Source organism: Marmota marmota, unplaced genomic scaffold, assembly GCF_001458135.2.
Source record: "Marmota marmota marmota unplaced genomic scaffold, marMar, whole genome shotgun sequence".
In the NCBI taxonomy this organism is placed as follows: domain Eukaryota; kingdom Metazoa; phylum Chordata; class Mammalia; order Rodentia; family Sciuridae; genus Marmota; species Marmota marmota.
This window is the reverse complement of record NW_025999960.1, coordinates 4,586,652-4,601,418: the sequence shown is the minus strand read 5'-3', so window position 1 is coordinate 4,601,418 and position 14,767 is coordinate 4,586,652. Positions and strand designations below refer to the sequence as shown.

General features: G+C 37.9%; 1 long non-coding RNA gene across 1 annotated transcript in view; it reads right to left on the bottom strand.

The window, feature by feature from the left end:
- Nucleotides 1-705: 705 nt before the first annotated feature.
- The window catches only part of LOC125616639, a 17,232-nt gene continuing 3,170 nt past the window's right edge, over nucleotides 706-14,767 (bottom strand). Inside the window, exon 2 of the long non-coding RNA XR_007347363.1 lies at nucleotides 706-944. This is a non-coding gene — a long non-coding RNA (uncharacterized LOC125616639). The remainder of the gene's footprint in view (nucleotides 945-14,767) is intronic.

The following is a 14,767-nucleotide window of genomic DNA, read 5'->3' as shown; positions in this document are numbered from 1 at the left end:
GAATGTTTATGTCCCCCTAAAATTCATATACTAAAAAATCCTAACCACAGGGTGTTAGTAATAGGAGGTGCAGACTGTGGTGGTGATTAGGTTATGAGGGCAGAGCTTCTGTCATATGCGGTTACAGTGAGGAGATGACTGTCTAAGAGGACACGGACCCTCAGACACCAAATCCACCTGTGCTTTGATCTTAGACTCCCTGGCCCCTAGAACTGTGAGAAATAGATTTCTGTTTTTATAAGCTACCCAGTCTACAGTGATTTGTTAAAACAGAACTAGGACACAAACCTTCCAAATCTACTTTTATTTGTTGTTGTTGTTTCTTAAGACATTTTGAGTGCCCTTATTCTTTGGATTCCTAAGTTTCTTAGTTTTCCTAACCGTGGGTGGTTAGGGAAGGACTGCTGACCCTCATCATAGTCTCATTGAGTTTTCTTGGCATCAGCCTGCAGTATTCTCACCCCAGTCAAGTTTACAGTGCTGTCTCTTTTATGAGTCACGTTGTTTTAAATATACTGACAGTTTCCTTGGCATTACCATCGTTTTTGCATGTAAAGTATAGGCTTTCCTTCTTTCCACTGAAACCACCTGGTGCTAGAAACAACTCAAACAAAGGTGTTTATATTGGATAGCACTCAAAGGATCACATGGCAGGCTCAAATTTTGTTTCTTGTTTTTTTTGTTTTTTTTTTGTTTGATTGTTTGTTTTTCTCATTCTTTCAGCATTTCCAGTGAGCAAGAACTAAAGAATATGTTCCCTAGCTGACGGGAGGGAAGAAAAACGAAAAAAAGAGAAAAAAAAAAAAAAAAACACCCTTACTTAAGTCACTTAGTTTTCAAAGACAGTGTCCCACCTGGAAAGGAAAAATGCCCTAAAACCACCACTTGATGTCACTGCTGTAGCTCCTCTTCTGATCCAGAGGAGGAAAGAAGCTGGCTCCTTCCTAAGTCAGTCACCAGAAAAGAAAAAGAGAGAGAAAGTCACATTTTTTTTCATGAACATCTTTTAAAAGGTAATGACGTTTCTGTTCTGTGGGGTTATTTCACCGTGTTTCCTTTGCTTGTTCTACAGAGAGAAGGCATTGCACCACCCAGCAGACACTGGGACAAAAGCAAATATTGCATGCCCATTTCTGCAGTTCTTAAATGTAGCTATGCATCAAATTCATTTGGGGATCTTTCTAAAACTACTGATCACTGGACTCCACCTTAGAACTGCACAGAATATCTGAGGTGGGGTTCTGGCAATTACATTTTTATAAGGTTATCAGAGTGATTCCGAATGTTACTAAGATTTAGAAATCTGTTCTATTTGCCTCACGACTTTCATAATTTATAATATCAGGGAATATAAACTGATCTGATGTTCTATAGAATTCAACAATTTGTACTTTCCCCACATGTCATTGACAAGTGAATTTTTGGATGTGCTCTATCGACTTTCTCTCTTCTTCTTTCCTTCACATCACCTCTTCACTTTTTGTTAAATATTTTACAGTACATAGGTTTCCTCAATAACAGTATTTATATATTTTGCCTTATTTATATGTGTCCCTTCTAACAGAAGGAAAACTGAGCCTGTCCTACTCTTCTCTCCTATTTGACCCACCTTTCTCTAACAGGCACTGGGTTAGTTCCAGCATTATTCCTAATAAGAAAAACAAACTCCCATTTCTGGTCAATTATAGCTTGTTGAGTCTCATCATTCCTGGTTACCAGGGAAGAGAGAACAATGGCAAGTCACAGAACTGTGAGCAAACCGTTCTTCCATAATCCAATAAATTTAGGGCATTTTTTTTTTTTAAAGAGAGAGTGAGAGACAGAGAGAGAGAGAGAATTTTTTTTAATATTTATTTTTTTTTTTTAGTTTTCTGCGGACACAACATCTTTGTTTGTATGTGGTGCTGAGGATCGAACCGGGCCGCACTCATGCCAGGAGAGCGTGCTACCACTTGAGCCACATCCCCAGCCCTAGGGCATTTCTTAAAAGTTTGTTGAATGAGGGACCGAACAACCTTGCACAAAGAACCCAGTTGGTGACCCCCACCTTTGGTAGATGAACTGAGGATGTGGACATATTTTAGGTTGATAAATCTTGCATTCTTCCAACAATACTCGGTATGTTTCCACTCTTCTGTAGGAAAACGTCAACCATCTCAAGTTTCTTGCTTGCTTTTAGACTTCAAAGGAGATTTGTGACTAAAAACAGACTCACCCAACCAATCATTTATGTAAGAAAGACTGATTTTATTTTAGCATACTGCCTAATTCTGCCTGACACAACAACTGGGAAAAATATCAAAGCAAAAATTGCATTGCTAAGTCTGATAATAGCCAAAATAATGATTACATTAGCACCAGATACTCGAAACACTGCCAACAGAAAGAAAACGGATATCGTTCATTCTGCTTACTTGACTAAAACTGAAAAAGAAATTCTGAATCCCTGCTGAGTGTCAGGCCCTGTATCTGGTGATCATCCAGAAGCGATTTTTTTTTAAAGTCACATAACATAAAATTTACAATTTTAAGTAAACAATTCAAAGCATTAATTATATTCATAATATTGTACTACTTTCGAAATATTTGCATTACCCCAAAAGGAAACCCTATGCTCATTGAATAGTTATTTCCCCCTTCTTCTTTTCTTCCAGTCCCTTACAAATACCAACCTACTTTCTGTCTCTATGGATTTACATATTCTGGATATTTCATATAAATGAAATCAAACAATATGTGACCTTCTATGGCTTATTTCACTTAGCATATTTTCAAGGTAAGGTCCATACATGTTATAGCATATATCAGTATCATTCCTTTTATGGCTGAATAATATTCTCGTGTGTGTGTGTGTGTGTGTGTGTGTGTGTGTGTGTGTATCACAATTTGTTTATCCATTCATCTGCTAATGGACATCTGAATTATTTCCACCTTTTGACTATTGTGTATAGTTCTGGTATGTGCATGTGTGTACATGTATTTGCTTAAATACCAGTTTTCAATTCCTTTCAGAATATACCTGCTATGGTCTGAGTATTTGCATCTCCCCAAACTTTATATGTTGAAGCCTAATCCCCGGGTAATAGACAAGAAGCAGTTGGAAAGGAAGTAGCAGATTTACAGTCTTTTCAGGTAATTATGGGTATTTTCTTTGATGTCATATGAAAGTTCGACAAATGGCAGAATCTTAAAGGTTCATTGTGATGGGAAATCTAAAATTAAATTAATTTTTCTTATTCAGTTACCTTAAAATCCATTTGTCTACTTTGCACTTTGAACTGTCTTTCAACCTTGCATGACTGTAACTTTACAAATATTGGTTCCCTCAAAATTAATCAAATTTTATTATTGTGTGCATATATAAACATGTAATAATAAATTCCAGTATTATGTATAATTATAATACACTAATTAAAAAATAAAAATATTGATTCTGTAAGATATATATGACTTCTCCACATGTTGATATATCCTACTATACAATAACCAAAAAAAGCTTATTAACGTCACCATCAATCTCATTAGAAAAATATGACAAGCTTTCAAGGTCACAATGGTGACAGATACATGCCTTCCAAAACTCTAATGTTTTTACTTAAAAGCTTGAATCTTGGCATTTGCAACAAATACTTGTAATCAGTGTACTTGAATCAACATGCTTAGTTCATTTATTTTCAATAAATGAATTACCCAAGTCTGAATAATCGTATTTTGTCAGTCATTCCTACAAGGAAAAATTGACATCAACTTGATGTCAAAATTGCAATTCAACAACAGGGACAAAAATGCTTTTCCTGAAGACAATATACAGTGGCAGTTCTTTCGTGTATGTCCAAATTCATCGTGCAGAATTTTTAAAAAAGCACATACTTGAGGGCCAGGACTTAATAAAATTAATGATTTGTACTGCTCCATCATAGAGGGTTCTTTTCCCTGTTTTTGTTCGGGTTTTTTTTGTTTGTTTGTTTGTTTGTTTGTTTTGGTTTGGTTTTGGTACTGGGAATTCAACCCCAGGCTTGCTGAGGCTGGCCCCGAACTTGCAATCCTCCTACCTTAGCCTTCAGAGTGGCTTGGGTTACAGATGTGTACCACAGTACCAGGCTCTATCAATAACATTTCTAAGAGAAACTAATATTTTATTTCTTATTGCAAGTATGTGACAATGAACAATACAATGACTGCTAGTCCATCAGGATCACTGGCTTGCCAGCAATTTCACCACCATTGCTGTGCCCCATCAGTGCAAATGTCAACATAGTAAAAAGAGCATGTGAAGTCTCAGGATTATCATAAAAATGGTTTTACTTTGCAGAACTCCCTGAAAGGGTCTCAGGAACCTCTGAGAGTCTGCGGACCATACTTTAAAAACCATTAATTTAATTGCCAGAGACAAGTGATAGAGGAAAAGCTTTTTAAGGATGGGAAGAGATATTTTTAAATCCCAGGTAAATCAGTTGAAAAATGTCCTCCTTTAGTTAATTTACATATATTAAATAGATCCACAGTTCTTTTAGTATTGCAAGAGTTGCTTGTGGTTAAGAGTCAAAGCCAAGGGAGACAGAGAAAAGAAGCATTCTTAACCTCCTAAAGAACAAACTTTTCAGGGATATTTCAAATGGTTCTGAGCACCTCCCTTCCAGGCCACAGCAAAAATGCTCCTGCAACCTTCCTTCTTCTGTGTCTGGCTGGGGGGAAAAACATACTTTGGAAGCATGAATTCTGTGATCCCATTAATTCCCGCACTGCAGTTGTGGCCTCTTAATTTATCAATCTGCTTCCATTCTTTTTTCCCTTGTAGACTATTCACAGATTTAAAAAAAAAAAAAAAAAAGATCAATATCTAGAGCTGGGACTGGGGCTTAGTGGCAGAGTGCCACCTCGCACATGTGAGGCACTGGGTTCGATCCTCAGCACCACATAAAAATAAATAAACAAAATAAAGATATTGCATCCATTTATAACTAAAAAATATTCTTTAAAAAATCGATCTGAGAATCTTGCCTCTGAACACTGTCCCAACACTTTCTATGCCTCTCCACTGGCTTCTGCAATTTTCTGATAGAGTCATCAAAGAAATTTTCCACTTTAAAATAACATTCACACATTCCTAAAGTTTGATAAATGCTGTTTTATAAAATTGAAAATCTTAACATTCAAGGCCTTTGGAGCTTGAACCTGTACTTTCTTACTCATGATCCACTAGTTGTTGTCACTTGGGCTTCCCCAAACTGGCATTAGCCTCACCTTGACAGATTTTTCAGGCTACAGAGACCTGACCCAGCCTTCTGAGATTCTTGTTCAATTACTCTGCAGTGGACTGCAGGAATCTGTAATTTTTGTTTCTTTTTGTACCAGGATTGGACTCTCAGGGATGATTAACCACTGAGCCACATCCCCAGTCCTTTATTTTTTATTTCTTATTTTAAGTTGCTTAGGGCCTTGCTAAGTTGCCCAGGCAGGCTTTGAACTTTCAATCCTCCTGCCTAAGCACTGAGTCTCTAGTGGCGTGCACCACTGAGCCAGCCTAAGTTTCCTCTTTGATCCTAATGTTCGGACAACCTGAACCACTCTAATCAAATTGGTTCCTCAGTGGCCTTGCAACTGTGATACTCCTCCAGCTCCATACTATAGCAGTCCATTCTCATGCCCCCAACCCATTTCCCACCAAATCAAATGCTACCTGACCCCAAGACCCAGCTCATTTAACACCCAGCCACAGTCTACAAATGTTCTCTCTGCTAATCCCAACCTAGAAGCTGTTTCTTAGTCCTGGGACCTCAGAAATACTGTTCATCTTTCCAATTTGGTATATCATCCTGTATGTGTCCTATTTTGTTGCTTTGAATATGTTGATATGCCATTGTTATTTAACTTTTGACATATTTATTTGATAAGGAAATATGTTTTATCTCTACCTACTATGAAAACTCCTTCAGGATACAAATAGAATAGGCCTTATTCTTGGCCAGTGCCAAGTTCCTAGCTACTACCTTGCAAGTTGCTGCCTTTAAGATGATGTTATTTTGAAGGCACATATATACAAATTATCAACTATGGAAGATATATTTCAAATTCATATAGTACTTTATGGTTTATAAAAAGCTTTCACGTGTGTTTTTCTCTTTGTCATGTTAGCCTTATTAAATTATACTATCTATTAGACCTATCTTCAAGCCAGGAAACTAAAGCTTAGAGAAGTACATGAAATCAAGGTTAAACGAGTAGTAAGTAGTGGAAGGTAAGAAAAATAATCCAGATTTATCTAACCCCAGAGGCTATGCTTTCCACCATTATGCTAGATATTTCTTTTACATTATGCATTTATTCATTTTTAATCCCCCAGTTTTTATTTTCAGCACCTTTTATACATAACCAAATATAGAGCATACATTTTTATTCAGGACACTGGGCTGAACTCTTTGAAAATGTTACCTCATTTGATTCTCAAGAGGTAAAAACACAATATTTAATCCTCAGAGTCTAGGGGTTAGAACAAAGACGAACTCATAAATAAATAAAGCCAGTCTCTCCAAAGATGGCAAGCATGAATTGGACCTTAAAAACTAGATAACCACTGAAAATAACAGGAGATGTGCACTAACAATTTAGAGTCTGATGAGAATTTTGGCCTGGCTGCTTTGCAGTGTTTATGGAGAACTTTGTGAGATAAAGTAGCTTGGTCAGATGAGGCTGATGAGAAAGATCCTGGAATGCTTGAATAATTAATATTGTCTTGATCCATTAAACAACAGAGACTGAATGGGACCCTTTCCTCATTTAAGTACTTTCCTGATACCATTATTGAAATTTGGTTTATTAAGTAAATAAGTGCCTTGTCAATCACGGCCCAAAAGTTTAGTTGTTGTTGTTTTTGTTTTAATTCTGAAATACACAAAGTTGAAATATTAGCAGAGGTACAGCACTGTGCTAGAATGGCCTGCCCAGCGTGCACAAGGCCCTTGGTTTGATCCCAGCAATACACACACACACACACACACACACACACACAAATCAAACAAGCTGTTGCCATAGCCACAACCTCAGAAGAGCCTTTCTTTCTTGCATCCTCCTCTGTATCAAAAAAGCAACCCTAGGATTCCTGTTTGACTTCAGTTCTATGGCCAGTGTTTCTTCAAAAAGTTTCCTGCGATCTAAGATGTAACACTTTTAGCTTAGAAAGATCATAAATTTAAAATAGATTCTAAATTTGAACTAGTTTAGTTCAACCCAGTGACAATGTTGAGGAATTTCAGTGGCTGCATGTAAGTGTGGCTATGAGGATAAAGCAAGTGACCTCAGGGATTCAGGAGAACATGCTCTGTCTAGACCTACCCATGAAACCACAAAAACTCTAAGCTCCCCAAAAGGCTTTTGCCCTTCCGAGGATGCCAGAGAAGACCTAACTAAAAGGAGATGCTTCTGGGAGCTTTGCTAGAACTCAGCAGTAAAGCTCAGGTTTCAGGTTCCAGGATCAAAAGAAATTGTGAAAACAGGCCATTGCTTAACCTTCACTTAACACATTGTTACGCACAGCATTAAGTTAAAAAAAAATAATAATAATAATAATGAAAATTTTAAATGTCTCAAAATTTGGTCTCTCATTAGAAACCATCTTTCAGAAAATTACATAAAGGTTTTCCCCCACATTTAAACTCTATTTTTAAAAACAGAACTAAAATTACAATCTATTTCTGTTGCTTATCATTTAATAAAACTTACAAACTTACTATCCATATGGATTTTGAGCACTGCAAATGAATTGATGAACAGGCAGTTTCTGCTTGCATGAATCTTATATCCCAACAGGAGAGATAACATACCTAACCATGTGTGCCTCTGTAAACAAGAAAGCTGTCAGGTTGCACTAAGTACTTCACAGGGAATCACAGGTGGCTACATCAGACTGGTTGGCCAGAGAAATTCTTTCTTTGGAAGAAATATTGAAATACATCTGAATGACAGGAAGAAGTCAGTCCTACAGAGATGGGGGGAAGTATACTCCAGGAAGAGGGAAGAATTAAGGCACAGGCCACCTCACCTCGGACAATTTTTGGCAGAACTGATGAAAGGGAAGGACATGATGGTATGACAATGTAAAAATAATGGAATTGGACTAATAAACTGCTGTGATTCTTTTTGTGATTACTATATTCAAGTAAACAGTACAGGTTCCTTCTTACTATTATAAAGATGCCATGTATTTTTTTTCTTATTATAAGCTGGAATTCCACAAAAAAAAATCATACTATTAATTCCCTTTAAGGTTCAATTGTATATTTTATTAATGCTTTTAATTATTTATGAGTTCCTATGAATAATATCTAAGATAATGCCCAGCCAAGCACCAGTGACATCACAGAGTTGGGGAACAGAGTGGAACTCCACCTACTTTTGAACTAGACTGGTAGGTACTGCTTCCTACTCGGCAAAACAGGGTTTCATTTCTGAAGATATGTAGGGTTTCTCTGGACAGAGCTTAAGCTCCACTGATTCAACAGACAGAGAGCTACAGTCAGGGCCAGGAATGCATTATTCATAAGTCAATCAAAATCACCTTCCTTTGGCTTATTTGCTTCAGCCAAAAGGTAATAATAATCCTGTCAACCTCCGAGGTGCCAATTCTAAATAACAATTAGAGCAACCATTTATTGAGTCCTCAAATTGTCAGATTGTTACAACCATGGCCACAATATGTCCACCCATCTCTATATACCCCTTGTGATACATCTATGTAACTTCTCCCTCAAGTGGTAAAGTCTCTTTCTCTCTATCATTACCTCCCTAATGGTAATTACTGTAATCATTCTGTTTTAATCCTTTTTTTTTCTTTTAGCAGTGCTGAGTATTGAACCCAGAAAATAGAATAATAGAAAAATGTTCTACCATAGAGCCACATCCTCAACCTTCTATGATGTTTTTAATTTGTGAAAGGAAAAAGTGGGGTGGAGCTTTTAAAATTCAAGCCAGATAAACTAATAATAATTGTTAAGTGTGTGTGTGTGTGTGTGTGTGTGTGAGAGAGAGAGAGAGAGAGAGAGAGAAAGAGAGAGAGACAGAGAGAGACGGGGGATTAAACCCAGGTAGACTTTACCACTGAGTTACATGCCCTGTCCTTTTTTAAATTTTTATTTTGAGGCAGGGTCTCATTAAATTGTGCAGGCTAGCCTCAAACTTCTGACCCCTCTGGGCAGCCTCCTGAGTAGCAGGGATTGCAGGCAGGCAACACCACAACCAGCTTTTGGCTTTGGTATTCATTTTCTACATAAAATATAATACTTCAACTTATTTCAAGTAAATAATAGTGTGTATAAGAAGAGACAAATTTAAAACACAAATAGTTTACTTATGAATGAATACAGACCTATATCAATTAATATTTTATATTCAACTTCCAAGTGATTCAAAAATACATAGAGTGGGATTTGTTTGTTTGTTTGTTTGTTTTGCTACTGGGGATGGAACCCAGGGTTGATTTACCACTTATTTTTTTAGGTCTTGTTAAGTTTCTGAGCCTGGCCTCAAGTGTTTGATCCTACTGCCTCAGTTTCCCAGGTCACTCAAAATTACAGGCGTGTGCCACCACACCTAACAAATGCAACATTTTTAAAGAATGCATGACACTGGGGTGCTGTATTCTCAAAAATTTGTTTTGAAAAATCCTACTGAGTTTCTCTGATACCTTCATGAGCTTAGACATCGCTAAATATCATGCTTCCCTAGGCACTAGAGTTATTTTGGCATTTTGTTTCAGACCTTGGCAACCTCCTTCAGGACCATTCCTTTTGATTGGTTACACTTGGGTCCACTTGGGCACACTAATGACCTAAATACCAATCAATGAAATGTTACACTTAATTTACTATTTTTTGAGCACCTGTTAGTTGTCTCAGTGCTAGGTTGTGTGGCAGAGACAAAGTATGGGCCATGATCTCTAATGAAGCCAAGAATGTGTGCCAGGAGTTGGCCGTGTTATCCCCTCCCTTCAGCTTCTCTGTTCATCAGGTGAAAGATCTGGCAACCATCAACACAGCAGCTGTGGTCATCCATCCAAAAGATAATTGTTGAAGCTGATGTACCTTGCTTTTACATGCCTGTGAGTCAGGATTAAAGGAACTGATCGAGGCCTCTGTGACCATGAGCAAATTGCTCATTGCCAGCTTCTTGCCAGGTCGCCTACTTGGTTTCCACCTCCCACATCATGTTTGAGGTCTGCTAAGATGTAGGAGGTTTCTAGTATGTGGAATTTTGTCAAAATGAATCCAAATACTATGTATATTATTATGCCCTAATAAAAAAAGGAGAGTTCAGACCTACACACTTGCAATATACCCCAAGTCACAAACAAATATTTTAATTAGAGATAAATACCTTGCCCTCACTGCCGTTGAAAGTACCCATCAGAGAGTGGTTTTCAGCACCTACATGTTCATTGCTTCCTTTTCTAGACCTGCTCCATTTTCATTATGTGGCTAATGATGAAACTGCTACCAATTGCCTTGGCAACATATCCATTTGCTAAAAGAGGAAACAAATTCTAAGGTTTAAATTAATTTTTCCTTGCCAGATCCCTTACACTAAGTTAGGAAATGGTTTTTAAAAGCAATAGATATTAATACCCTGGAAAATAGTAGCAGGAAATATTTCATGCAAGTTGCCATTTATGAAATATGTAAGCATTTTTGTTTTTTAAAATGAATCAAAGCATGTTGGTGCCATTACTATTCTTTCATATTCTCCATTAAAATATGATTTACTCTTACCATATGCTATACTTAGTCTTCTAGTAACTGTAGATCTGAAGACAATTAAAGGTTAGTGCTTTAAGACTAGAATGTGCAAATCAGATAAAAATGCAAGGCTGAAACTCCAGAATCTCCAAATCTTTATTGTAGGTTCACAACAAAAGGGATTGCGGCCTCCTAATGTGGTTATCTGTTATTTACATTCCACTTCAACTCTCTTGTGGTTTTGCTCTTTTTTTTTTTCAATCAGATTATGTTAGTAAATGAAAGACAAAAGTAGAAAACAAATTTTCAAAATTGAACCTAAATGCCAAAAGCTGGCAAATGCAGAACAGGCAAACATCACAAAAGGACTCCTAGCATTTTGTTTCCATGTTTCGATTTGTTGGCCAGAAGCTACGTGTAATTGTTACAAAGAGTTTGCTCACAATTTAGGAAATCAAGCAGGCACTTTTCCCAAGAAACAAGGACAGGATAGGGCCTGCATTCTGCTGGAATGGAAGCATATCTAGACTAGGTTTGGGGGCACAATGCCAAAGACCAAATACTTCTTCATCCTGTAATTAAACTATTGCTATTGCAATAGAATTCTCACTTCCCAAAGGATCATTTCCAGACGTGTATCTGTTTCTTATATTCAAAGGGAGTGTTCTACTGAACCATTGAGTTCAAAAATTCAAAATTTACCTTGGTTCAGTTTGTTTTCTACTTATAAGGAATATTACACAGCAAATGAGTGGGTTACCTAGAATCCATAATGATATCCAAGTGACTATTTTTAAAAAACAGGTTGTTATTCCATTTATTAAAAATTTCAAAAGGTAACCAGAATAAAAAGTAAGAGAAACCAGCATTGCAAATTTGCACTAATACACTGAATGAACTAGCAGATTGATTGTTCCCAGTCAAGTCTGTGATGAAAATGCTGCTCAGATTATACTTTGACTGCAGGCTTGAAAGACCTTGGGCAATCCATGTGACTTTTTAAAGGATATCAAATTACCTAAAGAGTTTGAAAGCCTAGATGCTAATTACTAATAGTCATTGAGCATTCATTATATGCCATATAAGGTATCAAATGCCTTAGTACATGTTTCATTCATTCATTTATTCGATATACCTATTGATTACTTATCCTAAGCCCTGGAGAGCAGGAGTGAACAAGACAAAATCCCTGCTTTCAGGGTGCTCATATTTGAGTAGCAAAACAATTTACAAGTAAGGAAACCATGAACTATGTGAGGTGAATATAAGGGCCATGTAGAAAATGAAGCAGAGAAGTGAGATAGTGAGTGACTGGGTAGGTGCATGTGAAAGGGTATCATTTAGGTGATAATAGTGACGTATCACCAGACACCTGAAGGAAGTGAGGGAGTCTAGAAGTGGATCTCTGAGTAAGGCAGAACATTCCTTATACCCTACCTATTGTTCAATCCTCAAAACAGCACTACATGAAGATATTTTTATTGTTCCCATTTTACCGATAAGAAAATTGAGATGTAAAAATATAAAGAAACTTGTTTATGGCCATGCTACTTACAAAAGACAAGCTAACATTTGAACCTAGATCTTTTTTTACTCACAAGTTTTTGTTTTGTTTTATTTTTTGCAGTACTGATTGAACCCAGAGCCTCACACACCAGGGCCTCACATGTGCAAGTTCTCTACCACTGAAGTTAATCACTGGCCCTTTTAATTTTATTTTGAGACAGGGTCTCACTAAGTTGCTCAGGATGTTTGCAAACTTGTGATCCTCCAGCCTTAGCCTCAAAAGCTGTTTTTTCATTTGTTGGTGTTTTCTTTTGTTTTGGTTTTTCAGGACCCGGGCTTAAACCCAGGACCTTGTGCATGCTAGGCAACACTCTCCCACTGAACTACATCACCACCCCACAAGCTGTTTTTATCACCTTTCTTCCATCAAATCACACAACTATCTACTAACAAGATTCATATGTGCTCAGTTATTGGAATCTCCCTAACAGGATAATCAATTATGTCATACTTTGAAAAAACTGAAAGGAAAAAAGTGAAATGAGGGTCTGGGGTTGTAGCTCAATTGTAGGGCATTTTATCTTGCACATGTGAGGCACTGGGTTCAATCCTCAGTACCACATAAAAATAAATAAATAAAACAAAGGTATTGTGTTCATCTACAACTTTTAAAAAAATTAAAAAGTGAAATGAGGCTCACTAAAATAAATAAGAAAAATTTGTCTTTATTCCTCTGATGTGGGATCTATATGGAGGCGGAGCTGACCTTCATAGGTCACAAAACACAGGCAAAAACCAAAAGACAAGCCTCAGATGACCCTGCAGGCACAGGTATTGAAAACATCTTTCAAAGCAGCAGATGTGGGACTGCCAGAAGAAGCCATGAGAAGGGAAAGAGGGAAAAGACAAAGAAAGGACCCAAAATGGAGCTTGTTGTTTGAAGTCTCTATTACCACTCGACCTTCAGTTCATCCCTCTGTTTTCAATTAAATCTCAGCATAAGAGTTGGATGTTTACATCTAGTTGCATAATTGAGCTTTACACAAGGTGTAATTTACTTAAAGACTGGTCCTGCTGGGATAGGAGAAATTACTCCAAGATAACCATCCACAAGTCTCCCACTTAAGCATTATATTCCACAGGACCTTTGGCCATGTGGCCTGTTAGGAAGGGGTGATAAAACTACTACCACTCAGTTCAAGCGTTTAGTCCCTTGATTTCCTCTGCTCCCCTCCTCCCATGTTCATGTTAAATGCAAAGCCATATACTCCTGCAAGTGTAGAAAGGTATGGATAGGAAAACGGAGAGGAGGGAAGCTGTGTTCTCCAGTTACTCCAAGCCTGAATTAAGTGGGGTTTTTGTTGTTTTTTATATTTTGTTAGTTGTAGATGGACACAATACCTTTATTTTATTTATTTATTTGTTTGTTTATTTATTTATTTATTTTTATGTGGTGCTGAGGATTGAACCCAGGGCCCCACATATGTTAGGCAAGTGCTCCACCACTGAGCCACAACCCCAGCCCCTTAAGTGGGGTTTTACAGAAATTGAGAGATTTGAGGGAAAGTGAACATGCAAATCCAAGCAATCAAAGGGAAGATTATCTTAGTTAATACCAAGAATAGATGTTTTTCTTTCTGCTTTTCATGTCCAAAGAGGAAAATCAGGACGAGTGGCTTAGGCTGTAAATTTCAAAGTCAAAGACCCTTCCTGTTGAGGTTAGCTCTCAAGTTCTTAGGAGTCAACTGTGTGTGAAACATAATTAATAGCATGATAAATACAACTTGTAGAAGATGCAAGTGAAAGTCGGAAGCCCCTTCCATCCGTCCCCCTACAAAAAGCCTGTCATAAAGACAACTTAATCAACATTAACTGGACTATTAAAAAGTACTACCTATTAAAAGTTAGCTCTTCCCTAATGCTTCTTATTGGAGTTTCTCTCTCTGTGGGTGTGTTCATAAGAGAGAAGTGGGTGAGCAAGAGTGTACTGGGTACAATTTGTGTATCTGCAAGGGAAACAGAAGCTCTCAATGAGGAAGAACATATGTTTCTGGGACTGCATCTGTGCAAAGTACACAGTCCTGAAGTTGTACTAAGGGAGAACTCTTAAAAAGTCTTTTATTTCCCACACGTCATCTTCTTGGCACATTTTCTTTATATTGCCCTTTCCGCTTCACCTATTACCCCTTTCTCACTCTCAGATCCAGGTAAAACACGAAATATTTCCAACAGTCCGTCAGAGCCTGACTAACAAGATCGACTGCTCGCTAGGGAATCTCAGAAGCAAAACTCAGTTCAAGAACAGAAGTGATTCTCCAGGGCGCACCTGTCTGGAGGGCGGCCCCTCCCGCAATCAAACGGAAATCATATCTTTCCCGAGGGCTGGGCGGAGTCCGAGCCAGGCAGCAGAGCCGGTGCAGCGCTGGCAGGCAGTACCGAGGTGACTTCGACAATGTGCGCGACCCCGCACAGACCGCGCCCGCGCGCATCTCCCGATCTCCCCGCGGGCGGGTCAGGCGCGCCAGGTGTCCGCG